Source organism: Neopsephotus bourkii, unplaced genomic scaffold (genome assembly GCF_033783945.1).
Source record: "Neopsephotus bourkii isolate Nb327-2 ecotype Australia unplaced genomic scaffold, CSIRO-AGI_Nbou_v1 NB_1181, whole genome shotgun sequence".
Taxonomy (NCBI): Eukaryota; Metazoa; Chordata; class Aves; order Psittaciformes; family Psittacidae; genus Neopsephotus; species Neopsephotus bourkii.
In genome coordinates this window covers 1,987,604-2,015,241 of record NW_026901666.1, presented here as the reverse complement: position 1 = coordinate 2,015,241, position 27,638 = coordinate 1,987,604, and the positions used below count along the sequence as shown (strand labels likewise).

Below are 27,638 nucleotides of genomic sequence, written 5' to 3'. Positions count from 1 at the left end.
GGAAAACAGCGATGGCAGACATTACTGTGGGGATCTGTTATAGACCACCTGATCAAGAGGAATCTGTGCGTGAAGCACTCTATAGACATATAGGAAAAGCCTCACGCTCGCAGGGCCTTGGTCTCATGGGTGACCTCAACCACCCAGACATCTGTTGAAATGCCGGTACGGCCCAGCACAAGCAATCCAGGAGGTTCCTCGATTGTGTGGAAGACAACTTCCTTCTGCAAGTAATAGAGGAACCAACAAGGAGAGGTGCCATGCTTGACCTTGTGCTCACCAACAGGGAAGGGCTCGTTGGAAATGTGGCACTGCAGGGCAGCCTTGGTTGCAGCAACCATGAGATGGTTGAATTTGAGATCCTCAGGACAGTGAGAAGAGCGTGCAGCAAGCTCACTGCCCTAGACTTCAAGAGAGCAGACTTTAGCCTCTTCAGGAACCTGCTCAGTAAGGTTCCATGGGATATAGCCCTAGAGGGCAGGGGGGCCCAAGACTGTTGGTTGATATTCAAGGATCACCTACTGCAAGCTCAGGAGTGTTGCATCCCAACCAGAAGGAAATGCAGCAGGGGGGCCTGGATGGATAAGGAGCTGCTGAGGAAAATTCAAATGAAAGAGGCTTATAGAAAGTGGAAGCAAGGACAGGCAGCCTGGGAAGAGTACAGGGATGTTGTCCGGGAAGCTAGGAACCAGGTTAGGAAAGCTAAGGCCCAGTTAGAATTAAACTTGGCTAGGGATATTAAGGGTAACAGGAAGAGATTCTACAGGTACATAGCAAATAAAAAACAGATTAGGGAGAACGTAGGCCCCCTCAGGAAGCTCTCAGGAGAACTAGCTACACAGGATTTGGAGAAGGCTGAGGTTCTGAATGACTTCTTTACCTCGGTCTTCACTGGCAAAGGCTCGCACCGCACCAACCAAGTCTTGGAAGGCAGACACAGGGACTGCGAGAATGAAGACCTTGGGCCCACTGTAGGAGACGATCTGGTTTGAGACCATCTTAGGAACCTGAATGTGCACAACTCCATGGGACCTGATGAAATCCATCCGCGGGTCCTGAAGGAACTGGCGAATGAAGTTGCTAAGCCACTCATTAGCCATCATATTTGAAAAATCATGGCAGTCGGGTGAAGTTCCCGACAACTGGAAAAAGGGAACTATAACCCCCATTTTCAAGAAGGGGAAAATGGATGACTCAGGGAATTACAGACCAGTCAGTCTCACCTCTGTGCCTGGCAAAATCTTGGAGCAGGTTCTCCTAGAAGGCATGCACATAAAAAGGCACATGAAAATCAACAAGGTGCTTGGTGACAGCCAGCATGGCTTAACTAAGGGGAAATCCTGCCTGACCAATCTGGTGGCCTTCTATGATGGGGCAACGGAACTGATGGGCAGGGGTAGAGCAGTTGATGTCATCTACCTGGATTTGTGTAAAGTGCTCAACACTGTCCCACACAACATCCTTGTCTCTAAATTGGAAAGACATCAATCTGATGGAAGGACCATTTGGTGGATAAGGAACTGGCTGGATGGCCACATGCAAAGAGTTGTGGTCAATGGCTCAATGTCCAGCTGGAGACCAGTAACGAGTGGTGTCCCTCACGGATCGGTGTTGGGACCGGTCTTGTTCAACATCTTTGTCGCTGACATGGACAGTGGGATTGAGTGCGCCCTCAGCAAGTTTGCCAATGACACCAAGCTGTGTGGTTCGGTTGATACACTGGAGGGAAGGGATGCCATCTAGAGGACCTTGACATGCTTGTGAGGTGGGCTGATGCCAACCTCATGAAGTTTAACCATGACAAGCGCAAGGTCCTAGGCACAGCTACAGGTTGGGCAGAGAAGAGATTCAGAGCAGCCCTGCGGAGAAGGACTTGGGGGTGCTGGTCGATGAGAAACTTAATATGAGACAGCAGTGTGCGCTCGCAGCCCAGAAAGCCAACCGTATCCTGGGCTGCATCAAAAGGAGTGTGACCAGCAGGTCAAAGGAGCTGATCCTGCCCCTCTGCTCTGCTCTCGTGAGACCTCACTTGGAGTACTGTGTGCAGTTCTGGTGTCCTCAACATAAAAAGGACATGGAACTGTTGGAACAAGTCCAGAGGAGGGCCACGAGGATAATCAGGGGAGTGGAGCACCTCCTATATGAAGATAGGCTGAGAAAGTTGGGGCTGTTCAGCCTGGAGAAGACAAGGCTGTGTGGAGACCTCATAGCAGCCTTCCAATATTTGAAGGGGGCCTATAGGGATGCTGGGGTGGGACTCTTCATTAGGGACTGTAGTGATAGGACAAGGGGTAACAGGTTAAAACTTAAACAGGGGAAGTTTAGATTGGATGTAAGGAAGAAGTTATTTCCTGTTAGGGTGGTGAGGCACTGGAATAGGTTGCCCAGGGAGGCTGTGAATGCTCCATCCCTGGCAGTGCTCAAGACCAGGTTGGACGAGGCCTTGGGTGACATGGTTTAATGTGAGCTGTCCCTGCCCATGGCAGGGGGGTTGGAACTTGATGATCTTAAGACCCTTTCCAACACTAACTATTCTGTGATTCTATGATTCGAAGAAGTCTTTTAATGTACAAAGCAAACAGAAAAAACAACTGAATTACAGAAACATGTTTGGAAATAACCACCAAATTTTACACCATCATGCTGAGAAAGGTGCCTGGCTCAGTTTTCACTCTGCTCAATTCTTTCTAAAAGAATATATTGTAAAAGAACTGTTTTTTTACAAGATTGCAGGTATATAGTTAAGAGGGATATCCACAGTCTTAATGCTATTAATTACAGATTGCAAACTCATCTAAATATTGGCAATGTCTAAGTGGCATAATCTAAATCAGCAATTTGCTAACTTGCTACACTGTAAGATACACATTCTGCAGTTTCATAATATGAATGAATTTGCTGTGTGCTTTAAAGTGTCCCTTTGCAGGAATAACAGCACTTTCCTCTAGCACCACTGGTTCCAAATAATTCAAGGATCACAACCAATTTTAATAAATATTAACTTGCTCAAGACACGTGCATAAATTTCTGTTGATACAATACTTAAAGAGAGTTTAGTAATAGTTTCACACTTTAAATGGTATTTTAACAGAATGGTATTTGAGAAAAATGACCTACTGACCAATCTTCTGTATAGACATATATACTATTAAGTTAATGTTGAACTAATTATATTTTTCAGCTACTAGCAGTTATCCAATCTTCTGCAAGCCAACTGAAATACTAACATTAAACTTTCCATCAGGTAAAGTTTTACTTTCTCCAGCTGTGAAACTTCATAGTACACACAAGGTACTTTATAACTTTATCAAGGTTTCTTGAATATTTGGGATTTGTAAATCGGACAACCCAAAAAAACCCAACAAACTCTCCCTCCCCCTCGACCTTTATTCTGAGTTGCTTTTAGCTAATTACAGAGCTGTTGTATGGTAACATACACTGTATTTATCCACACTGGAAGACATCTCACTGTTTCACACCTACAGAATACAAAAGCCAAGGACTTCGAATAATGCCAGTATCTAACTGTTGAATTTCCTTTCAGGCTATGTAATACTATTTCTTCTTCAAGAGATGAAATTGTGTTAAAAACTCCCCAACTGAAGCATATGTGTAATGGGTATATATATAATTCTATACTCGAGAATACAATATAAACTGAAAGCTACTCTATGAGAACTTCATTCAACACAAAGAGTGTCTTCCAGTCAGAACACCTACATGTCACACTATTCCAGGCTACCATTATGCCTGCTGTCAACTGTTCATTTGCCTACAGAGTCTATCCTGTGAAAATGTCACTTGCTGTCACTCAAAGGCTTCAATTACGTTTGAGATAAAAAGAAAATTAAAGGGAAAAAAAGATACATACCTGAACCAATATAAATGTCTACACTGGAAAATGTATAAAACTTCCTAACAAGAATTAGTAGCATAAGCAAAAGTACTGTGTTTGAATTATCTAGGTGAGGTTAAGTTACAATACATTATAAAATATATACTATATATATTATACCACTTTTCCTTGTGTAACTTTTATTGAAGGTGCACCTGTGGCCAGGTTTCCTTCACCCTTCCCTCTTGCCTTTTTCAGGACAGCATTTAGCTACCTTCTCATAAACTACAATCAAACCATACATGAGATTCAACAATAAACATTTGCATTTATGTATCAATAGTGTAAAAATAATAGCATTTTTTTTGTAACATCCGCCAGTGGCTGGTTTGAGTAACTAGTGCTGGTGATACTGACTAGCAGGTGCTTCTCGCAGATGCAGGTGTCCCCACAGCAAAGACCTGACCAAGCTGGCTTTTCTCCCCGTCTCTGTTTTCATTCCCTTGGCTGTGTTGAGCTGTTTGCAATCATCCCCAGTTACGCAAAAATTTGGTTCCCTATTCTATTCCCTACAGACTGGTGGGAACAGACAAGCTCTTGGCACTCCCACAGCTTTGCAAACAGCCCTGGTTTAAAGTTGGCACAGTCAGCTTGGATCACCAGCATTTACCCACATCTGATCTGGCCTTGTAGCACTGGCAGATGAACCACAGCAGAGACATCTCTTTTTAGTATTTTCACTCCGCCTAACCGTTAGATTTTAATCATGACTGTGGGCCTCCAAGAATGTTAATCTGTGGTGAGGTGAAAAGAAAATGGAATGAAATACCAAATTGAAAAAAGCACCTCCACAGCCTTTCAGGCAACCTTCATGTAAAGAAAAACAGTATAGTTTCTTAGGTTTTCATTAACAGCTAGATTTTAATTTTGCTACTTTTGAGCTTCTTTTTAGACGACTGTTTTGGGTGGTTTTCATTTTTTGTTTGGTTTAGTTTGTTTGTTTTTTTTTTCAGGAGGAATTTTGAAAATAAAAATCAAGGATCTGAATTTGGTTTGGTGTTACCACAGAAAAGAATAACACAATTTATCCTAGGTACTAAATTCTAACTACATTCCTCCTTGAAATATTTTGTGTAATTGACAAATAATGACAGCAGCTCTTTGCTGTTACTTTAAACCCATAGCTTTTTAAGGAAAAACAAAGATGATATGCCTTTTACTTCACAGATATGTCTTGATACATGACAGGAAAACTTAAGGATAGGTATTTGTAAAACTTCCTAGCATCATGGACTAAAATAACAAAAAAAATCCCAAACTTTCTGGAGACATCCAGGTTAGTGTGATTGTATGAAGCAAACCCTTAGGCACCTAATTCAAAAGCTACGTGCATGTATGCCTAGCTTCACTAAGAAAAATTATTTATTAAAAAAAGAGTAATTTTAACAGTTTTGCTATGATGTTATTAAGCTTAAAGAGAAATGCACTGCAGTATCAGGAATTCTTGCATTACTTCAACATTTAACTTTGAAATTACAATCAAACCACTGTGCTTATTAATTAGATATCAGTAAGAAAACTGTTGGGAATATTTACTTTTGTTCAGGGTACCTGTTGTTCCAATTTTTCAAAACGGAAAGGCCCTTGTAGTTTGCAATGTTTATTTACAAGATCTGCTTCCAGATAAATTCAAAACATCAGCCCATATTTTATTTAAAAATTGTTTCAGAAGGACCAGGTGGAAAAGAAACGGGGACCACTGGAAAAAAACCTTCTTGCTCTGGTGAAATAAGAAAAACTTGGCAGAAGACTTACAAAGTTTTCTGCTAAGGCAGAGAACTACCTATTAAATCTACCATATTTAAAAAGTACTCTCAAATTTAGCTTTGAAATGTACCTAAGCTTAGGGATATTGCAAAACAACATTAGAGAAGAATCTCTCCCCCCCCCCAATAATTTCTGTAGAAGTAATTTTAAATTAAGTAGGATTCTCTTTATTAATTTTAAGAAGTTAGAATTAGTTTATATCTTGCATTAGAGAGAGTAACTTTGGATTTCAGAAAAAATACCCCAACCCTTTCATATGAAATGATGAAAGAGAGACAGAAAACAGACTGTTCTCAGAAAAACATTAAGGCTTCAGAAAAGACAATTGGACTCCCTAGTTTTAATGACAACTGAGGAAAAATTGTTTGTCAATCTGGACTGCAGACGGCTTTAGGAATGATGCAACCTTGACACTGTTCCTTCTCTGTCTTAGTACAATCAAAACATTAGCAATGACAACAGTTCTAAGACAAACTATTTAGAGACGCACCATGTATGTACCACCAAGTCATATGTTTCATACTTTAGCATAATTAAACAGCCTTATAAATTCTGAAGTTTGGATACTGAAAGGCCTGATTTTGTGCAGCGATACATCATGAGTCCCAGAATTACGCAGTACAGAAAGTTCTCAGAGACTATACAGCTTGCAGCTGGAGATGTCACAGGGGACTAAACATGTCTATCATCTTACTGCACAGAATAAATCTATCTAGCTACTAGATTTTTCCATGTACTGTTTAAAAGATAAAAGACAGGAAACAGATGTAAACATCACTTATACTTCTTAAGTCTGCATAACCAGTTTTCTATTTTATTAATGCTGACAGATTTTGCACCCTTGCAGGTGATTAACAAGAAAAAAAATATTATGAGAACTTACAATGCATCATTCCAGTTTCTCTCACATTTTGAAATAAATACTAAAAAACCTCTAAGTGACATTTCAGTTTACAAATAAGGAAAATCCACAGTGTTCACAATCAAGCTCCTAAATGCATAATTAAAAATATCCATAAATTCAAAACTCTTTCCTAATACACGATTTAAAGCTTTTTGAAATTTACAGTTTTGGAAATGCGAGACAGCAATGCACATCCACGCCACAGCAAGGACACCATTTGGCAGATGGCTTATACTGGCACTACGGCTGCGTGCAACCTTCCTAGCACACCACAGAGGCAGACTGCTCCTCCGTAGAACTTCAGTCATGCCCAAGTAGCGACAAGACTGTTGTAGTGAAGTTGACTTGCATCAGCTAACTCAAGATATATGGGTAGAAAGATATTCAACCTTCAATACCGATCTGTGCAGACTCACCCTGAGAAAAAGGGGTGTAAATCTGGGGCCAGAATAGAACTGCAATTCTAGAGCATAAGTGAAATGAGGGAAGATAAGTACTGTGTGAGAATGGGTAATGAACTTGAAATAGAAACTGTCTGACATTAGAAATTACGTGGATGAGGGAGAAAGGAAACAGGGATGCAGGACATAAGACATACAAGGAACAGGTTGAGCAAAGAGATTCAGAGCAGCCCTGTGGAGAAGGACTTGGGGGTGTTGGCTGATGAGAAAATGAACATGAGCCAGCTTCAGTGTGTGCTCACAACCCAGAAAGCCAACCGTATCCTGGGCTGCATCAAAAGGAGCATGACCAGCAGGTCAAAGGAGCTGACCCTGCCCCTTTGCTCTGCTATTGTGAGACCTCACTTGGAGTATTGTGTGCAGTTCTGGTGTCCTCAACATAAAAAGGACATGGAACTGTTAGAGCAAGTCCAGAGGAGGGCCACAAGGATGATCAGGGGACTGGAGCACCTCCAGTATGAAGACAGGCTGAGAAAGTTGGGGCTGTTTAGCCTGGAGAAGACAAGGCTGCATGGAGACCTCATAGGGTCTTGAAGGGGCCTTGTAAGGGTGCTGGGGAGAGACTTTTCATTAGGAACTGTAGTGATAGGACAAGGGGTAATGGGTTAAAACTTAAACAAGGGAAGTTTAGGTTGGATATAAGGAAGACATTCTTTACTGTGAGGGTGGTGAGGCACTGGAATAGGTTGCCCAAGTAAGCTGTGAATGCTCCATCCCTGGAGGTGTTCAAGGCCAGGTTGGACAGAGCTTTGGGTAGGATGGTTTAGGGTGAGGTGTCCCTGCCCATGGCAGGGGGTTGGAACTAGATGATCCCAAGGTCCTTTCCAACCCTAACTATTCTATGATCCTACGAACTAGGACACAATTAAGACTGGCTGAATGTGAAACTGAGAACCAAAGAAGAATGAAATCGTGACTTTAAAAAAAGATGCCTAGACCAACCATACTTTCAATTCCTACTTTCTTCATGGAGGAACACTGATCTCACTTTCCTGTCTTCAAAGAATCTTCATGGAGTGAGTACTCCAGTTCTGCAACTAATGTAAGAAGTACACAAATCTCAGCAGCCCTTCAAAAGAGCACAAGGAAAGCTCCTAGAACTGAAAATGTTTCTGCAAAATAACCTTGCCTGCAGCGACTGGGTTTGCCAGATATTCTTAAGTGAAAACCTGTTGCTAAAGGTACAGTAAAGCATGAAGGCCAAGCCCTAATTTTACCTCAGAGCAAGGTCTCAAAACTATATAAAATATGGAAGATCTCGAACAACACACTGAACAGTTAAAAATATTGGATAGCTGCATAATGATTAAATGCCATCTATTTAAGGATTTCCTTCTATGGAGAAAAATGGCATGTTATCACATAATTAAAGACTGCATGATAATGGACAAGGTGCAAGTGGGTGAAGCAAGGTCACTAAGGTTTTGAAGTATTAAGACTGCAAGCACAATAATACGTATTAAATACAAAAAGCTCCTGCATTTAAAAATAGATCAAATGGAATAGAAACAATGTCTGCACATACCTATACAGCTGTGATATTTTCGTACTGGTAGACAGAGTGAAAAATAAAAGCTAAGATGTTGAGCATGAGAGCTAAATGGTCTTTTTTCTTTCGCAGAAACATCCTGAGGTTTATCCACATGCATATATGAAAACATTAAGGAAATAACCAGTCAAACTTTACAGGAAGAAATACTTTCCCTGTTCTAGTTTTTCACATAGAAAAAATGTTTCTTCTTAACTCAAATGCAAGCTTTGATAATTATTCCCTCCAAACATTTGGCTTTCCTTTACCAAATGTCTCAGGTCCCCATTTCAGAACAAATAAAAACATATGCAAAGATCTGTCCTTGAAGGAAACAGGAACACCAAAACAAACTCAAAAAAATTAACTTCAAGATGGCAGTGGTATAAATAACCTCTCTCAGCTCAGTAGTGTTCATCTTTTAAATGAAAAAGGTTTTCCTTTCTGGAGGTCAAAAAAAAAGGGGGGGGGGGCAAGGGGGAAGAGAAATGCCTTAATTTCTTTCTTAATTTAAGCTTTTCTCTAACAAACAGCTACTGTTTCCTTATTTTAGTCACGCAGGTCAGTTACACATGCCCCACTTTTTAACTCTTTCCCATTGACTGTTCTCTTACAGCATCATCTGGGAGCTGAGCAAACTTAGAACAACATAAACCCAATGGCACCAGGGCTGCATTAGCCTCGATGCATCTCCCAGCATCCACCACCTTTGGTGATATACATGAATAGAGGCTTAGTGCCCCTTCAGGTAAACTCGGGCTGAAAAAAAACCTAAAAAGGAAAGAAGGGGTTTCATATGAAAGCTCTGACTTCCGTAAAAAGATACCTGAAGGGGCAATAAAACAAACTGCATTGCAAACACTGCATAAATGAAATACTTAATTTTTTAACACAGATGTGAGACAGAAGTCTGACCCTGTGTGCCCCAGCCCTGATGCTCTATGCATGGTAGTGCATCCATGCACTAACTATGCAATTCCAGTGAATTTCTGTTGATATTGCTTGAAAAGAAACAGTTATAAGGATATCCAAATAAGCCCTTTCCCAGCAGATCCGGGCTGCCCGGACATGCATAAAGACAGAAAATGAGTTATGAATGCTGAACAAACTTTGTACTAAGTAGATGGGCTTTCACTGTGTTGCACCACACTGTGTTGCACTGTAGATGAAAAGAACATCAACAGGGTCACAGCATCCTAACAACAAAATAAGTTTTATTCTTCAAATAAACAGCTAATAAGAGCTATTCAAAGATCATATTTGGGAACTAAGTCGCTTATTCATTAACTTATTTATCCATTCAACTTCATTTTGCATGCTTCACTTTGCAAAGTCTCAGGTGAAGTTGCTGTATTCAGAAGAGTGAAGTTGTACCTCATTTTGGACCTGTCTACTAAAACAAAGAAAAGCAAGTATGTAAATTTCTAGTGAATTCAAGTGTCCCCCTAGGAGTTCAGTTACATTCTGAAATTATGTCTTAATTGGTTTGCTCATAGATGAGCTGTACAGCTAACCAAAAATCTACTACCATATAACCATCACTACATTTCAGATATTACTACACATTAAATTAACAACTGATAATGAGTGGGAATATTAGCTCTATTTCCATACCAGAAAAAAATCCTTCCCATATTATCTAGAGTGTTTTTATAATTAGTTTCAAAATAGAAAAAATAAAACAAAACCATAACTCTCGTGAATACCTAACATGCATTTTATTCAAAACTTCACACATTCAAACTAAAAAGCACAAATACAGAGCACACGGGATTCGTGGCTCTAAAATTTAATTAAAGAGAAGCCACATTTCTAAACTTCTTACAGAAATTGCCAAAAGATTGACACTTTTTTCCCCTGTGGAAAACGAACTAAGGACTCACACTCTTGTAACTAACATGGAAGAAAAGAAATGCAGCTCTTTTAATTTAGCTGATTTTTCACATCGGTAGGATAAATAAACTTCCTAAAAAAAGCTGAAAATTGAACTGTGGTCAAACTCCTAAACTTCAGCTACTATTCAATGTTGGTTATTTTTGAGGTAAAAACCTAACTTACTACTTACAGAAAAATGCATAATATAATTATTTTATGTACCTTTGCTGTCAAAAGGGAACAGACTTCAAAGATCTTGTCTGTAAATGATATATTCTTCAATATTAATGCCTCCAATGATCACCATCGTCAACAAGTTTCTGAAGAAAAACACAAAGCATACATAAGCCAGGTTAGTTCCAACTAGACTGAGGATTTTTTTTAAATATACATTTAATTAAGAAGGCATAAAGCAAAAATGTGCATTAATTACACTAATTTATTAGCTGCTGTTAAAAACAAATAGATAAGCACCAGAGCCATTACATGGGAAGGCATTTATCTAGTTGAGGCATATAACAATTACTTGGCATATTTATAACTAAACATACGAAACTGGGGAAATTCACTGTTATCATACCAAAATAACAACAGCATTAATCATTCCCTGACTTAAAGATGAGAAAAGACAAAATTACAAACAAGTGTTAAAATGTGTTATATTATGAACACTAACAAATTACAAAAAGTTAAACCCCCCTGAACTTTGAAAAGACAACTGAGAATCATAGAATCACAGAAAAGTTAGGGTTGGAAAGGAACACAGGTTTCTAGCTCCTCCTGCTTATTTCCCATGCTGCGCGCATTGGCGTACAGACATTTCAGGGAGCGAGCCGAGCACACCGATTTCACCCTAGGATTACAGGAGGCCTCCCAGTCTTCATCAATTCCGGAGCGCTGTCCCACTGAGACAAGCCCAGCTACAACCCCCTCAAGTTCCAACCCCCCTGCCATGGACAGGGACACCTCACACTAAACCATATCACCCAAGGCTCTGTCCAACCTGGCACTGAATACTGCCAGGGATGGAGCATTCACAACTTCCCTGCGCAACCCATTCCAGTGCCTCACCACCCTCACAGTAAAGAATGTCTTCCTTATATCCAACCTAAACTTCCCCTGTTTAAGTTTTAATCCATTACCCCTTGTCCTATCACTACAGTCCCTAACGAAAAGTCCCTCCCCAGCACCCCTATAGGCCCCCTTCAGATACTGGAAGGCTGCTATGAGGTCTCCACACAGACTTGTCTTCTCCAGGCTGAACAGCCCTAACTTTCTCAGCCTATCTTCATATAGGAGGTGCTCCAGCCCGCTGATCATCCTCATGGCCCTCCTCTGGACTTGTTCCAACAGTTCCATGTCCTTTTTATGTTGAGGACACCAGAACTGCACACAATACCCCAGGTGAGGTCTCACGAGAGCAGAGCAGAGGGGCAAGATCAGCTCCTTTGACCTGCTGGTCATGCTCCTTTTGATGCAGCCCAGGATACAGTTGGCTTTTCTGGGTTGTGAGTACAGACTGAAGCCAGCTCATGTTCATTTTCTCATTGACCAACACCCCCAAGTCCTTCTGCAGGGCTGCTCTGAATCTCTTTGCCCAGCCTTTAGCTGTGCCTGGGATTGCTCCGACCCAGGTGTAGGACCTTGCACTTGGCATGGTTAAACTTCATGAGGTCAGCATAAGCCCAGCTCATAAGCGTGTCAAGGTCCCTCTGGATGGCAAGGTCCCTCCAGCGTATCAACCTGTCCTGGGTTCAGCAGTAGCAGTAATTGTTCTCCTTCTTAGCAGCTGGTGCAGTGCTGTGGTTTTTGACTTTCAGCCTGGGAACAGCGCTCTTAACACCGATTTTTTTAGTTGCTGCTCAATAATGTTTACTCTGACCAAGGATTTTGTGAGTGTCATGCTCTGCCAGTGAGGAAGGGAAGCAGGGAGGAAGCAGAGACAGGACATCTGACCCAAACTAGTCAAAGAGGTATGGCCAGCACGTCATGGCCAGTATATTAACTGGAGGCAGTTACCCAGAAGGGCTAGATCACTGCTTGGGTCGGGCTGGGTATCAGTCGGCAGACGGTGAGCGGTTGTATTCTCTCTCTTTGTTATTTCCCTTATAATTATTATTATCGGTGGTACCAGCAGTGGTTTGTGTTATATCTTAGTTACTGGACTGTTCTTATCTCAACCTGTGGGAGTTACACTCTTGATTCTCCTCCCCACCCCTCTGGGTGAGCGAGCGGCTGCATGGTTCCGAGTTACTGGCTGGGTGTTACACAACCGAACCACACAGCTTGGTGCCACTGGCAAACTTGGTGAGGGCGCACTCAATCCCAATGTCCATGTCACCGGCAAAGATATTGAACAAGACTGGTCCCAACCAATCCCTCAGGGACACCACTTGTTACTGGTCTCCACCTAGACATTGAGCCATTGACCACAACTCTTTGTGTGTGGCCATCCAGCCAGTTCTTTATCCACTGAGTGGTGCACCTGTCAAATTGATGTCTCTCCAGTTTAGAGACAAGGATGTTGTGTGGGCACAGTGTTGAATGTTTTGCACAAGTCTAGGTAGCTTTAAGACAACACTCCTAAAAATGCCAGTTATGGTTTAAAAAAATCCCCCAGGGTTCAAAGGGTAACTGTACAGTATCATTTATTAGTGCTGTTTTCATATTTCAGTACTGTAACTATGAAAAGATGAAGTTAAAAAAGAAAATTACTATGCTTATGGTAAGGTCAGCATTGATCAACTGGTCTACGTATGTGCTTCCCTTGGAATCAGCTCATGCCAAGACGCGCAACAACTTTTGGGTTTTTTGGTTGTGGGGTTTTTTTTGGTTTTTTTTTTTTTTTTTTTTTTTAGTTTTCAACTTTTTTCATTGAAAGAGAAACTACTTGTCTACTATAACCACAATAAAATTCCCACAGAGCAGCCAAAATTGCCAGGGAGTTTTTTAGAGCATCTGGTCTACCCCACTTGCTCAAGCAGGGCAACCTGGAACTGGTGGCCCAGGCCTGTACCCAGTTGGACTCTGAACATCTTCACAGCCACTCTGTCAACCTGGTCCAGTGATCAACCACCATCCCAGTGAAAAGGTGTTTCCTGATGTTCAGAATGTCCTGACATTCTCTGTGCTGGAGAATGCTTCCTTAATGAAGGAACTTCAACCATAGCTGTGAGAGATGAGGCAGAAAGTTTGCTAAGAAGCTTAAGTCAGTATAATCAACTCTTCTATACATGCTCAATGGTCCTACTGGTACCCACACAACCCAACACATGCTGCAATGCTTTTGAAACCTTTCATTGAGCAACAGATGCAATTAACTAGAGGACTGATCAAGTAAAAAAGATTTCATCTTGTAAATGATTTTCTCTTCAGTTGATTCCACTTGGTTTAGTCTTTTGCAGATTATGGAGGAATCCAACTCTGAGCAAAGGAAAACCTTTTGCTGAGTCCTGATAGTTGCAACCACAGCAGCAATCCAACTGAGGTTAACACAAGCAACTAATTAATCTTGAATATACATTTAGAAAAAAAATAAATCTGCGATTTCTCTCTTTACTCATGTATTTATTCACAGGCCTGGATCATCTGATTGCCAGGAGACAGGGCACACTTGGAAAGGTGATCAGAGCAACAGATAACTTATCAGGCTCTGTGGACAATTTATTGCTGTTTAAAACCATGATAGTTAAACACCTTTAACAGCAAAATGACCAAGTTCTTTGCAGTTTGCCTGTAACACAAAAAGTTATTTCATCTCAGCTTTATTATAATGCTGTATCTGAATTGTCTGTATTTGCTTCTTAAGTCTAATTAAACGCCCCAACATCCTCCAAATAAACATTCTTCAAATCAACTTCTTCCACAAAAAGAGCAACTTAATGACTACTTGAATGGATACCCTCTGTTTTTTTCTAGTGCTTCCAAAAACTAAAAATCTTTGTAAAAACAGTAACAGCCAGATCAGCCTCTGAAATAAAACTGCATAGGCTATACAATGATTACGCTCTCTTTTTCTAATGAAAAATCTGAAAAAGAAATGGGATGTACACTGTGCCATGATGCTTGCCAGACTGCAAGCTGGTGAACTGATACGGCTAAAAATTTCCCAATACAAAACGAAGCTATTAACATATAAAAAACTTGCTCTGCAGGGACTGAAAGCGATGCTGTCTCAGCAGACTGCCACTACATTTTCAGATAAGGGTCAAGACAGTGTTGAGGGTCAGGAAAGGTATGTGTTTCAGATAATCTAAGACTGATGTAATACCTTGAAGTGCAGAGAAGTAGTTTGTGAAACAAACAGGTGAACAAGTTCTGCTGATAAGCTATTCAAAGTCACTAACCAGCACAATCTAAGGTACCAAGTGTTACTGCAGTAAGGCATGCCAATATCAACATTCAATCCAAAACTACCTTTAATTCAACAGGTCTCCATCTTGTGCTGTCACGCCATACGGCTCTTTCATTAGCTATACCTGGCCTTGGCTGTACTTGTTTTATAGGCCAAACCAATAAAGTCAGAGGAATAAACTGGTACAGAAAGCAAAACAGAATCCATCAACACATTTGTTTAATAAGTTCAGTGTGGAAGATGCTTATCAGTAATTACAAACCAGAAAGTACACCTGCTGACAGGGAGATCTTCAAATTGAAGATGATCCGAGAACTGGAGCCCAAAGAAGGGCAAACACATAATAAGGATCAACTACAGGGAAAGAAAGGCAACATTTCATCATGCCATTTTAAATAACTATTCCTCAAAATGCTTTAGAATCTGTGACTTGTTTTACCTAAAAACTTTGCACATGGAGTACAGTGTTGAGGCTATCATCTGCCTTTCAAACTTAGCATTCAATTTTGTTAAGAAGTTGATTCATACCCAAATCTCCCCGTATTTTTTTAAGCATCACTGAAATTCTTCTTTTTTGCCTGACAAGTCTATCCTTCTCACTTTTCCTTTTGTGTCATTTTCTTTTTTTTTGTTGGTACTGAACCACACAACCAAAATCCAGATATCTAAATTCTGCTCCCATTGAAAATGTTACTTCTGATCATACGTCATCATGTTTCTCTCATACATAACAACTGCAATAATTATAAGGGTATCATTAATATTATTCTCAAAACCTTTAAGCCTTCTCTGAGGAGTCTGAGCCTTGCATAATAGGGAAAAAGCTTCTTCTGTGTTTCAGGAGAACCTTCTAAATCTTTGGGGCCTCTTCAATTTTGCTGAATGACACCCAAGTGTTTTGTTATTTTTTTCATCATATGATTTTATGATTATCATTCTAACAGCCAGAAGGAGTCACTATGATCTCATCTTCAATTAATGTGAATTTACCAATGAAATCATAACATTTTTAATACCACATTATCTTATTTACAGTACCTTCCTGTATTTCATTTGAGACTGCCACCAAAAAAAAAAGGACACAGCTACACAGTACTAGAAATAAAGGGACAGTAAACCCCAGACATTTTCTGTCTTTCAGGTAGCCTCTATTTGTAAGAATCACAAAATTGCTTGGGTTGGAGTGGACTGTTAAAGACCATTTAGTTCCTACCCCCCTGCCATGTGCAGGGACACCTTTCACTTGACCAGGCTCAAAGCCCTGTCCAACCTGGCCTTGAACACTGCTAGGGATGGGGCATCCACAGCTTCTCTGGGCAACCTGTGCCAGTGCCTCACCAGCCTTGCAGGGAAGAACGTTTTCCTCATATCTAATCTAAATTTCCCCTCTGCCAGTTTAAACCCATTCTCCTTTGTCCTGTCCCTACCTGCCTTTGCAAAAAGCCCCTCTCCATGTTTCTTTTTGGCCCCTTTAGGTACTGGAAGCTGCTCTAAGGTTTCCCCACAGTCTTTTCTTCTTTGGGCTGAAAAAAACCAGCTCTCTCAGCCTGCCTCCATAGAAGAGGTGGTCCAGCACTTGAAGCATCTTTGTGGCATCCCCTGGACTTGCCCCAGCACGTCCATGGGACTGTAGTGATAGGATAAGGGGTAACAGGTTAAAACTTAAACAGGGGAAGTTTAGATTGGATATAAGGAGGAAGTTCTTTCCTGTTAGGGTGGTGAGGCACTGGAATAGGTTGCCCAGGGAGGTTGTGAATGCTCCATCCCTGGCAGTGTTCAAGACCAGGTTGGACGAGGCCTTGGGTGATACGGTTTAGTGCGAGGTGTCCCTGTCCATGGCAGGGGGGTTGGAACTTGATGATCTTAAGGTCCTTTCCAATCCTAGCTATTCTATGATTCTATATTTTGGGGACCACAGAGCTGGATGCAGTACTGTGAGGGAGGTGTCTCATGAGAGCAGAGTTGAGGGGAAGAATCCTGTCCCTTAACCTGCTGGTCATTCTGCTGGTGATGCAGCCCAGGGCATGGCTGGTTTTCTGGGCTGCAAGCGCACACTGCTGGGTCATGCTCAGTTTCTTGACAACCAACATTCCCAAGTACTTCTCTTCAGCTCTACTCTCAGTCCATTCTGTGCCCAGCTTGTATCTGCGGTTGGGAATGCCCCAGTGCATGTACAGACCCAGCTCTCAAGCCTATCACTGAACTAGCATGACAGTAGGATTTAGCAATAAAGAGGAAAAAATATTATGCTTTAAGATTATTCTAGCAAAAGCATTAATCCCTTAAGCTCTCGGTCAGCTCCTCATCCATCCCCAGGCACAGCTCCATGCACTCCAGCTCATCACTGACAGAGGGTAACACCCCCTGCTCATCTTCCCTGACTGTCCTTCCTGAAGAGCCTGTATCCTTCCATTCCAAAACTCCAATCACAGGAGCCATCCCACCACTTCTTTGTGATGCCAGTAAGATCATAGCCCTGCAGGTGTGTGCAGATCTCCAACTTCTCTTGTTCATTCCTCATGCTATGAATAATTCATGGAGGCATTTTAGTTGGACCCCAATGAAGCCAACTTACTGGCCGGGGCTGGAATACCTTTGTACAGCATATCAGATGCTCTCTTTTAATTTCTTTTTATTATTATGTCTTTAAAAAAAAAAGTTCTCTAGCACTTTGGTATGAATGTTTTTCCTCTAAATATCCTGGAGTATGAGGAGTTGGTTCTACAAGATTCTGCATCTTAGTCTGGTGCCAACCCACAAAACATATGTCTCTGCTCAAATGTAAGATTCTGTTTTGATTTTTTTTTTGTATTTTCTTCCTGGACTGGGGACAAAACATTTATTTAGATACAACTCAACACTTAGTATATTCTAAGATACGAAACTTTCTAAATCCCAAATACCTTCTCATTAGTTTACTCCTGAACAGCAATTTCGAAGAAACTAAGCTGTCTGAATGCGTGACAATAATCAACATAAATGCTCAAAAATCACTGGGGAAAAAGTAATAAATTGGTTTTAGACACTATTTTTTTATTTTTTTTTACTAAGTCTTAAAACCAGTAGGTTTACGTTTAACCTAAATATTATATTGCATAGCTATATGAAAACATCAATGCATTTTTCTAATGCCGTTAGCTTTCCATTTGTTCTCACTGTAAACAGCTCTTTTGCTCTATTTCTGCATTATTTGAGATAAGGTAGATTTTCCACTATTACTGACACAATGGCACAAAGTATTGTTCAAACATTTTACAAAAATCATTAAAATGCAGAAACTGATACTGCTCACACCACCCTGACCCCATGACTGCACTTCTTTACGTGAACCTCTGAGCTGATCCAGAGCTCTGACGGTGAAACCTGGCTGCTCCATCAGTTGTGCTGTCCGCACCCACACCACATTGGGGGTTTGCTGTTAATTAGAATTTCAGAAATGCAAACAGAAGACACTCTAACCTCAGGAATTAAATATTTGCATTAGTTTCCGCAAATCAGCTTCCTGAAAGAGCTAACTTCTACACAAGCATAAATCAAAAGTAACATGGATGAAGTTACATCTGCTACTTTAAATAACATGGGTGAAAAAGCCATGCCTGAGCTACATAAAGATGTTGAGGTATTAAAAGAAACCCATTAGCTTGGACAGGTGCAGAATCTCAGACCATTTTCTTTTAGATAAGGGAATATGTAAGGGGCACTGCCACAGAAATACTACAAAGCATTTGCAATCTCCATCAGTCTTGCCTTTGGGAAGTATGTCTCTTAGTTGTGAGAGAAAAACCCAAACAAACAAATTTAAAGTCCTATGATGATTATTTCACACTGAAATAAATGTACACAGAAAACTTCGTGCACAGAAATATCTGCACAGAGCTACAGAAGGGTAATAGTCTTTTCTAGACTCATTTTTTAGTAGCAAATGTAAAGAACGAGATTTGAAAAACACTGAAGAGCTCTTTGTTTCCTAGCTTTTTATTTTTTACACCTGATGTGCGTGGTAGAAGAGAAAGAAAGCAACAGGAATAAGCACTGCACAAAACACGCTGCTATCTTTAACAAGGTTACATTCTCCTCTGATTTTAGAATCCAACAGATGATTCAAAACGGTTGCAAAGGCTACTACTGAAGAAGAACTAGAAGGAAAACATGCACTTTCTTTGCTTGTTCCCCAATAATGCAGAAAAGGCAACCACAGTATTTTTTTAATTAATAGTTTTAAGCAAGAAATAAATAAACCAGGTCTGTCTTGTTTTTGTCAGAGACAAGCAATCAAGAACTCATGAGATTGCATGACAGCTGACACTGCTTCAGTATTGTTCTAAGAAAGAATTTTATCCTGCTTTTAACTCTTACTTACCGTTTTATTGACACCAATGTAACTGAACTTTCTAATTAGAATTAGGGGGGAAAAAAAAGGACATTTTAGCTAAATGTACAAAAGCCTCACTATTTTTATCACCAGTGTGCTGGTGAAGGCAAGTCTTGGCAGATCTGAAGTTGTATCCAGCAGCACTTGGGCCCTGATCACTAACAAAACACCCCTTACTTTACTTTTTAATACAGACAAAACCCCAGTACTATTACAAGCTCTGAGTAACAAAACAGTATTTCTGAAGAAAAAAAAACAACAACCCCAACACCAGCCCTCAATGAGACAAAAAGTACATTTTAAAGAAATCCCATTTCTCTTCCAAACATGAATATCTACATTTCCTTCCTTTCTAGGTTACTTCTATACACTTTTTTTAGCAGCTAATCTGTCTTTAAAGCTGAACAGCATAACTTCTACAATTAGCTAAAGCAAAATTCTCCATGGAGATTGTGCAATGTGCAACCATCTGGAAGTGTTCAAGGCCAGGCTGGACAGGGCTTTGAGCAACCTGGGCTAGTGGAAGGTGTCCCTGCCTGTGGCAGGGGGTCTGAAATTAAATGGTCTTTAAGGTCCCCTCCAACCCAAACCTTTCTATGATACTATCTCTGGGATCATCATAGGACTTCAAGCTGTACATCCCAGCTAATTAAAGCTGTACTTCAGCTATACATTATGTAAGGGGAGGAATAAGCAAAGAGAACCACTCCTCCAGCCCCCTTATCAACCCAACCACTGAGGCAGTAGAGCTTTCCTCACCTCAGTCCCTGCCATGCATTCTGCCACGTCATTCACAAACATGTACATCGCATCTAGACTTTTCTTTCCTAGTCTCACTTACTTAATACTACCTTAACAGCAGAGCTTGCTCTTTAAGATAGAGATTTTACATGAGTACGGAAATTATGACTCATTCAACTGAGTATGCAGAAGCTTTTGCATCAATTTATTTCACATCTCATCTGGTCTTTGAGTCAGGCTGCCCAACCAGTATCTATACCATCCCTAGCCAGAGGAAGATGGAGAACATAGGGTTTGAACTCTTAGTTTTTCAGAGAGGAACAACAAACCAGGAAACTCTGAGACCTTCTGTGGTAAGAGGAAGAAGACTGCAAGCACACCAAAGCTAAGAGACTGGGAACCAGGAGTTACTATGGACACCAATAGGAAAAGCCTTGCCTTGCTATGAGCAGCCCAAAAATTTAAGATGATGAGAAGACTACTTCATTCATGTAAGTTAAACAGGGGAAATGTGGGGAAATATAAGCTCCATGCTGACCTAAGACAATTATTATCCGCAGAAAACTAGGGTTTACTAAACATATACTTCCTTTGTAGTTAAGCAACTGCTGTCAAAGTAATAAGATTTACTCACATTTCACCCAACTACTCTTTTGAATTCTGACTAATTAAAATAGCTACTAAATGACCAGCCACATAAATGTCTCCTTTCAAAGTTCATCAGATTTGAACAATCTCGAAAAAAAAAAGAAAAAAAAAGATGGTTTAGACCTTTTTTAAGATTTCTATACACAAAAGAAAATACTTTGTGTCTATATTGCCATTTATCCAAACATCTTATGTAGCTAAAAACATACTCTCAGATGTAATACATTTCCTAAGATGACAGAGTTCTTACTTCACTCAGAGAAAACTGTGGCACAGTGATTTTTAGTGACCTCCTCAAGCCCTTGGTATGTTGGCAACACAGCTGGGAACAAAATACAAAATTTCTGTCAACTGTAATCTTGTGGCTACAACACTGCAAAGATAGATGAAATTCTTTTGAAAATGTGAAGATCTGTAAATAAGGAAAAATGAATGGATTAGAATTACCACCTATTGTACTGAAGAACGAAAACGGAAAAACGTTTACGTGATTGTCCAAGTATCTATGTCCAAGTGCTCTATACCACAATGTTTTTCCTCTGCTGTTTAGACTGCACCAAAAGTATGCACCTCCGATTTGTAGCAGTTGCTATCACCCTAACAGCATTCTGTAGCTCCACAGCAGTCTGTCTACAACAAAATTGTAGAGAACTGATGTCCTGGTAAACACAGAACTAAAGACTGAAAGAGCTGCATTACAGAACTGTAGATACAAAGCTTTAATTTCTGAATGACTGTTTTCTATCAGTACTAGTGTTTAAAACCTGCAAAGATGCTATAAGTTGGACTAAAATTCTATTTTTGGTTGATTTTGAGAAAAACTGTGTACTGACATTTACTGTTATAAAATAGTGCTCTTGTGCTTTCAAACACTGAATACCAGAAATCATGATACTATATCAAAACTGAAATGAGGACACTACACAGCAGATAAAACACTGACATCTCTTCAGAGACTTTTTTTTTTTTTTTAATGGAAAAAAAAAGGCAGTGCTGGGCCTCAATTGTTTGAAGAAATGTTCTTCTTCTCCAAAATTAAATTAGAACCATTTAGGGGCACCAAATGCTGTAAATTTAAGAATGTATGAATTTCTGATGATTATGCAGCAACAGAAAAAAAAATGCATCTCTTCAGATATGTCCCTTGCTTTATTCTGCCTTCTTTAAAGAACAGAAAAGGCAATCAAATGCAACAGAAAAACTATATTAATTGGCAGATCTTGTGACAGTTTCCATTCAAAAGTATTCTCCCATTCATTTAGCTGAAGCATAACTATTCAGCACAAACCGCATAGTTTTATAGCGCATTTCAAATACCAATAGGAACAAGAAAGCTAGTACCAGAAGAAGGAGACAGGAACATCACTAGAAACCCCATTATCAGTTCTGCAGAGCCAGACCTTGACAGTAGGTATCGGCTGGTGTCTGATAGCACCAGCTATACGTGGCATTCAGTAAACCAATAGTCCTTCTCTGCTTCAGAGTTTCAATACCCTGCTGTGCCAGATGGCTTCCCCACCTGACAGAAAAAAACCCACCCCAAAATCCAAACACTAGCAGAACCCCAGAAAAATGACAGGAAGAAGCATTTGAAGGCAAAAGCTGCTACCAGAGCAGGGATGCCTGCGTGTGTTCAGAGCTCCTGACATGTGGCAGGGGATTTTTAATATGGAGTGCTAAAGCCTCAAAAAACATTTTAGTTAGAAGACTTAAAAATGAAAACTCCCATGGAACCACTGGATTTCCAAGCGTAATAGATGCATTCATAGCAGTATGAAAGGGTGAGCTGTTCTGCCTGGTTATGGGTACCACCATGGCTGGGGGCTTCCTCTGTCCCTGCACTAGTCCATGCTCTCCTGTCACTATAATTTGTTTAACTTCTGTTAATGTTTAAGCAGTAAGTCCTGGTAAAATTGTAAGTAAAATCATATGGGCATTTCCATAAATTTTTAAAAATCTTATTTATTTTCAAGGAAAGGAACCAGAAAGAAGGCCTAGGAAAAGTATTCCTCTCAAAACTTGGATCATAGCTTGTAGGTTTCAGGGGTCTTTTCTGCATTTTAAGTTCAATATTCAACTGCTAATAACTGCCTATAATTTCTCAGAACAAGTGGCAATGCCTGTAATTTTAACATCCATAGTTTTACAAAGGATTTCTCTTTTGATGGAATATAAACAAATGAATTCACAAATGCCCCTAAATCCCGCAAGACCTAATAGAGGAATCTTTCTTTGCGTTAGCAGTGCATGTCCAACAAACTGAAATCTACGAAAACATTTTATGCAAGATTAAAAAGCTTTTAATGCATGTATCTGAATACCTAAACGTGACACCCATTTTTTTCAGGCTTTACATTCACATCTACCTATTACTCTAACTGCTTTCCCTTCACCCTGACATCTGGAAAGAAGCAGGACAGAAGGGCCACCCACATCCTGAAACAAATACACAATCAGCTGCTGCCAGGGATACCAAAGAGGAGGCACTGCAGGTTCTGACAATGGGAAAAAACAAACATGAAAGGTAAGGAAAAGCAGATGAAAGCTGAGGACATGCCCTCAATACCGACATGTCTTATTGTCCAAGTGTTGCTTTGAAAAAGACCCCTAGAACACAGGAAAGATTTTTCTGAAGACAAAGTTATCAAAAGCATGAAGTAAACAGGAGGCAGCAAAAGAAAAGAAGTTGCTAATTAGTCAGGTAAGCTGGTCTATGCTTTGCTTCTGATGATACTGGAAAAAAGTTGGGAAAGTGATGTTTTTAATCCTGCTGTTTTCCTTAATCAAGAGAGACAGTATTCATTCTGCAAGTAACATCCACAGGATGCTTAAGCTCAAAGTGTGGGCCATATTTACCATTATTTTTTTCTTCTGCTCTATTAACACAAGATTTGTAGCACTGCCATAATTACAACACTTCTAAAACAAGACCACATACAAGTATCAAATTCTGATTGATTACTACTGGGAACAATTAATATATTATCTTCCAAAACTTCACTTCCTCCTTTTGGCAGACTTGGATCAGCTGCTATTTAGCTGATGATTTAGGAGCATCCACAAAAGGCATAAGGAGCAATTTAGTTACCAAGTCTAATTTAATAAAAAATACCTAGTGAGATGATGGTATTATGAACAGAATGGAATTTATCTCCCATTTCAATTATGCATGCAGTATATATAGATTAGTCCTGTGGAACCTGCAAATCACTCCAAGAAACTTCAGAAACTCGTCAAAAGTAATAATGTTTGGGGTTGTTTTTAACAGCAAATTTATGTCAAGTGACGCCTGTATTCTTTTATTCTTCCCTTCCTTTGTCAAATAAAAGCTAAAACTCTATTTTCCTTGCAGTTCACTATGCTGCCTTCCTGAAAAGCAGACTTTCTAGACACATTAAGAAAAGCCTTAGTAGGTTTTTGCTTTTATTCTTATTTTTTTAATAAGGAAAAACATAATTATGGATGGACTTCGTAATTTTTTCTACCTCATTTCCCCTCCAATGTATTTGCCTGCCAGATTAACACCACCATTTCTGTGCAACAAATCTGCTGTGCTATTTAATCAGCTTAGTTCAATTGGAATTTTGAGCTATTAGCAAAGTGGACTTAGGCATCAGGGAGGGAGCACTCATTTCTGTATGGCTCTCAACTCCTGTATCAACCCTTCCAGTGATACTGAGTTTCTCCAAGCTACCCATCCTTCCCAGAGCGAGAGGCCAACCCAACTCACACAGCCCAACATCCCTGTTTAAGACGCATTCAATGAAGAACTCAGTGCTCTTTATTCTTCTGCAGAGAAAAGATCACCTGCTACTCAAGAGCTTGGTAATGTAGTCAACTTCTTCCAAATGGCATTTCCAGCTCTGAAGGTGCATCCAATGAAGCTTTAGAAATTCTGGCTTTAGCCTACCATCCCTTCTGATATTTCTGTCTTTTCAATTTTGTCTCCATCATTACTCTTTCCATCTTACCTTTACTAAAAAGAAAATCTTTCAGGGAAACAGCCTTATTCCCCCCAGGGATTTGAGAAGCACCTCTGCGTTAGCGGACCCTCCAGAGAGGCACCTCTCCACATTAGCAACACCACTATCACATGATGACATCTCCACAACCAGCATGCAGACAATTAAGTCAGAAACAGACAGAAGCGGTAGTCCCTTCCTATTTGGTTGAAATGAGGTTTGGAAATTTTTGTTAAGCAAATGACCTTGTTAATATTTTAAGACATCTCCCAGGAGAACCATAATCATCACATCCCTATTTCACAGTCATCAGGAGGAATTACAAGGATTGTGGTGCTTAACTTCCTTAGTATCCAGACATATCAGGTATGCAGTTTGTCTCTTCACAGTCTAACAGCAGAAATGGTATTCATAGTAAATGCTGTTTTATGGAAGTAATTGATAAGACAGGTTGCTCTCTAAGAAAGGGAAAAATGGACTGTCTGCATTTAAATAAGACCCTCCTGGGGCAGCAAGGAGACAGTTAAGCCCAAGCAAAAGTTGCTTTTTATATCTTAAGGAGAGATATAACTATTTTTGTTACATTGGACAAAATATCACATAACATCTCTTCTTTAAATGTGGAGCAAATACACAGGGGCTCTGGAGTCAGGGTTGTCTCCAGTTTCACCCAGGCGGCACTTCATTACCAGGCTGGAAGTGATGACTGTCAGATTTCAGAGTTCAGCTGGAACACTGCTCAAATTCAGAAAAGAGCAGAAAGTAAAGGAAAAATATCCAGGCTTACTGCTATATTATTGAAAATGAGAATAAGAATAAGGTGATGTCAATAGCTCTATATAATTGCAAACAACTTTAGAAATGACTTTCATCTTCACCAACAGCACTTGGTAGTTTCTTAGAAGCATTGCATATTTTATCAGAGTTCTTAATCAGTTTCTAATGGTTATTTGGGATATGTAAAAGACTGGAAATATGTATGTGGAAAAAAGAAAAATCCAAGGGCACTTTTGCATGTCCACGTTCTGTAGGACCAAGCCTGGTACAGCACCGCTACTTGGACCTCAGCTTCCTGTTTCCTACCCGGCTCTTAACAGCTTCAACCACCCCAGTGTGCTGAAGCAAATACATGTAGAGCCACACTGAAAACCACGGCACCGAAATGATTCCAGCTTACACCAAATAACAAACAACTAAAATAAACACCTGAAGAAACAAAAATTGTACCTACTGGAGGAAATTTTGCAGAATCCAGCTAACCACTTCCCTGGTAAAAATACACCAAAAAATGTTTTATCTGTACCATTTTGCTAGCCCACAGATACACCACCACAAGCACTTTGCTGCAAGTAAAAAAGGGGTGAAAACCTTCATGTGGAGAAAGAATGAACGGCTGAGAGGAAGTGGGCAGAAAAATCTCAAGCCACCTTGGCTGCTGAAGAAAACTGCCAAGTATTCATGGCAGTGTAGCTAACACTGGTTTAAAACACCAAAGCAGTTTTGACCTTCAAAAATTTCACAATCCGGAGATAATACTAGAAGGTGTTTATTTTTTTTTTTTTAGGGAAAGACATCAAAAGGCTTCAAAAGCTTAGCTAACAGTATCCATGTCAAAATAATTATATTGTTACAGTATGTCATCTATTTTACCCATTTAAAAAGTTTAAATTCAGGATTTTGGTTTATTTCTTTGCCTTCCATTGGCAGTTAAGAGTCCCCAGATACATACTGCCTTATTGCTCTTTTAGAATGATTCTAATCTCAAATTAAAAAGTACAAATTATTAGTAGAATTGCCATTTAGGTCCTGGAGAGGGACTTTTTACAAGGACATGCAGGGAAAAGACACGGGGGAATTGGCTTTAAACTGACAGGCGGGAGATTTAGATTAGATATTAGGAAGAAGTTCTTCCCTGCAAGGGTGTTGAGGCCCTAGCACAGGTTGCCCAGAGAAGCTGTGGATGCCCCATCCCCTGGCAGTGTTCAAGGCCAGGCTGGACAGGGCTTTGAGCAATCTGGTCTAGTGGAAGGTGTCCCTGCCTGTGGCAGTGGGTTGGAACTGGATGATATTTAAGGTCTCTTCTAACCCAATCTTGAATCTCATGTCTCATCTAAAGTCCGTGAAGCGTGCACCATGTACAAACCTACCACCATTAACTCATATACAAGATCAGAACCTTGTACTGTGAGATCCTGACAGCAAAGACTGTGCCTTTAGCTCTATAAAGCAGTGCAGCACTCGGGCATCATCACAGCAGCTCCCAAGGATGCAGAGATTCACATTCATGCCTCAAAAACTTAATACATTCTTTTATATACCCATATGAGATTATTTTACATTGAGTGGTGAAGCTGAAGGAAAGAAACAGGAAAAGAAAAAAAAAAAAAAGGGCCTTTGTCCTGAAACTATTTTTCTTTGCTTTCTTTGGAAGCAAAAACCACTACTGTTGCAGAACACTTTCATGACATTTAGCCTTAATCTCCTCTTTCTTCATTCTACTGTTTTATTTCTAGCTATAAGCCCCTACGCAGCCTGAATATTTCCTTTTTATCTTCAGTTGTTTACAATTTTAGATATACGTAGGCTGTTAAGTCTTGTCTTGCCTCTCTTAGTCTTTCTGTAACTTCACCTCCTTAAGGGACCAGACAAAGGAATATTCAGGTGTCTCTGGTAAATAAGGCAAACCACCATTTTAGCCCACAAGTAGTAATACTGTATCATCTGGCTGGAGTGAGTGTCCACACAGACACAGACACATCACACAAGCAGTTACATCCTTTTCAGTGGATTGCACTCAAATCCTAAAATTTGATATTTGTTCTCTAGCTCTTATATGCCATGATGTATGAGCCTTTAGTACTACAATTCTAAAAAAACAGGTATTTCCTGAAATCTCTGATTTTAGTAAACTATGTGCAGCAAATACATGCAAACGTGAAAATATACACAAAATATATAATCAAACCAAAACTCAAAACCCTATTCAGAGACATTCTAAATGTTTTTGCTGTGCAAAGTGATATGGGTGATACAGGTTTATATGAAAGATATCTATAATCTAGATAAATGTCTGTATCTTCACAGATAATCCCAGCCATTTGAAAACACCATTATGGCAATAAACCCAACAA

At 40.0% G+C, this 27,638-nt stretch overlaps 1 protein-coding gene across 16 annotated transcripts in view; it reads right to left on the bottom strand.

Annotated features, from left to right (window-relative positions):
- Positions 1–27,638, bottom strand: part of MBD5 (methyl-CpG binding domain protein 5) — a 161,055-nt gene that overhangs the window by 93,542 nt on the left and 39,875 nt on the right. For 14 of the 16 annotated variants that reach the window (XM_061363711.1, XM_061363708.1, XM_061363713.1 and 11 more), the window contains one exon: positions 10,653–10,750. The exons of 1 other annotated variant lie outside the window; for it this stretch is intronic. The gene's annotated coding sequence lies outside the window, so the exon portion shown is untranslated. Of the gene's footprint in view, positions 1–10,652; positions 10,751–15,058; positions 15,324–27,638 lie in introns of those variants that run through there. One more of the 16 variants, XM_061363712.1, reaches the window with a different exon arrangement.